At 49.4% G+C, this 2,068-nt stretch overlaps 1 protein-coding gene and 1 pseudogene across 1 annotated transcript in view; both read left to right on the forward strand.

Moving 5' to 3' along the window:
• The window catches only part of LOC107182538, a 1,233-nt pseudogene extending 933 nt beyond the window's left edge, over window positions 1-300 (forward strand).
• Window positions 1-2,068, forward strand: part of SASH1 (SAM and SH3 domain containing 1) — a 217,175-nt gene that overhangs the window by 48,700 nt on the left and 166,407 nt on the right. The gene's annotated exons all lie outside the window — the stretch shown is intronic.

Genomic DNA, 2,068 nt, shown 5'->3' on the forward strand with positions numbered 1-2,068 from the left:
CCCTGGCCCATCTGATGAGTTAAGGGAAAGGCTGTTACTGGAGCCCTTAATCCCCCCCCCACACACACACCTCCATTTTCTTGACTCTGTGCTCAGTCACTTGCCAGAAAGTATTTATGCAGAGAATAGGCTGCCTGCTGGCAGAAGCAGCACAGTTCTTTGTATTTTCTTGAGTTTAATAAAGTACCAAATGGCTAATACTGTACAATGAAATTCTTAAATATACCAGTAAAATCAACTCTAAAAGGGTATTTTACCTGTTCCCATCATTTACGTACTTTCATGTCTTTATAGATGTAATAATAATAATTTATTGTAAGCCAACCACTGCTTCAACTGAATTTATTTGGATTCCGGGCATCTCTGACATCAGCACAAGAAATACTAGGCCTGGTCATGTTGATTCAGCTTTCTTTGCTCTTTCTACTTCAACACAATACCACCTTATTTTCAAGGGAAAACTTTCTCATTCCTTTTCTTTCCTTTCAAAAAATATTGTCATGGAGGATTATGTTCTTACATTGAATTATTTGGACTTTTCTGTAAGTGCTATTCAGCCATTTGCATTGATAGTTATCCCAGTAATTAATGCTTTAGTAAGGGGATTTCAAGGACACATCCCCCCCCCCCTTTTTTTTTGTGTGTGGGCTCAGAAGAAAAGAGCAACACCAACAGAGGCCTCTAAAACCAGCAAGGGCTCCCTCTGCCTGGGGCACCTCACCTGTTTTTTTGTACCACTCAGACCTTTCACCAATGGGCAGGCTCCTAGTGATTTGACTGTTTCACAAAGTGATCAATCACCAAATCAAAGGTGACATGTACTGTCATATCCCAGGGAAAATTCTCTGAAGTTTTTTTCTTTTTCTTTTTCTTTATGATGTACTGTTTCTTTTTTTAAAATTTTTTTTTTTTTTTTTAGAAACAGAGGGAGAGGAACAGAGAGATACAAACTTCAATGAGAGAGAAACATCAATCGGATGCCTCCTGCATGCCCCCTACTGGGGATGGAGCCAGCAACCCAGGAATGTGCCCTGACCGGAAATCAAACCGTGACTTCCTGGCTCATGGGTTGATGCTCAACCATTGAGCCACACCGCCCAGGCTGTCTGAGTGTTTTTTTAAAGAAAGACTCACAAAAGGGGAAATACCTCTACAGGGCCATTTCCCTCATAAAATAAATCTGCCACGAAACTTGTCCTTGGAAAAGCACACACAGGGCCCCCAGTGTGGACTGGCTAGATGGCTACAGCCATCACATTTCGTTTTGAAAATGGCCCTTCCCTCTGTCCTTGCTGTGAGTGAAGGAACCATTAAAACCCAAAGGGCAACTCCCCTCATTAGCGGAAACCCCTAGCAGCGCACGGCATTGCGGGCACCCAGGGACCAAAATGTCCCCACTCCCAGTGAAAACGCCACAAACAATGGCTCGTGCCCACGCTTTCGCACTCGTCTTTCAACCCAGTCTCGGCCGACAGAGGCCGAGTTGTGATTCCCGAAGTCGCTCGACTTCCCGAAGGGCGAGGTGCGGGCTGTAACTGACGACTTGTGCGCGCTCCCCGCGCCGGTCGCGGGAGGATGGACTTTGGACTTGCGGTGACCAAAGTGTTTCAGCGACTCGGCGGCGTGATTGGAAAGCAGTGCGGGCAGAAGGCTGCGGCGCGGCTGCTCTTTCAACAGGCGATTTGTTCTCCTGGCCGTGGCTCATTTCCATGCAAAGAGCCCGACATCAGAGCACCTTTTGTTGCTAAACGCTCTCTGTCGCGGGGAGGGGAGAGTCATGTGGAGCTGGAAGAGCTCATTCTGAAGAGAGGGGTCCGGGGAGCTCCTGCCGCGCCCCGGGGGCACCGCGATCACCCGGGCGGGAGCCTGCCCGGACTTGCTGGCCGGAGTGAGTCGCGTGCCGTAGTGCGTCGGGCCTCGTCACAGGAAGAAACGCCTTGGCGGCGGGTGTAATTGCTCCTGGGCTGCCCCGATTCCCCGCCGGAGAGCTCAGTGGTGCAAACTTTGCCTCCTGCTGCCCCGTGGCCGCGCGCGGCCGGGGTGGGAAAGTTTGTGGACTTGTCAGTTT

This window comes from Myotis davidii, unplaced genomic scaffold, assembly GCF_000327345.1.
Source record: "Myotis davidii unplaced genomic scaffold, ASM32734v1 scaffold196, whole genome shotgun sequence".
NCBI lineage: Eukaryota > Metazoa > Chordata > Mammalia > Chiroptera > Vespertilionidae > Myotis > Myotis davidii.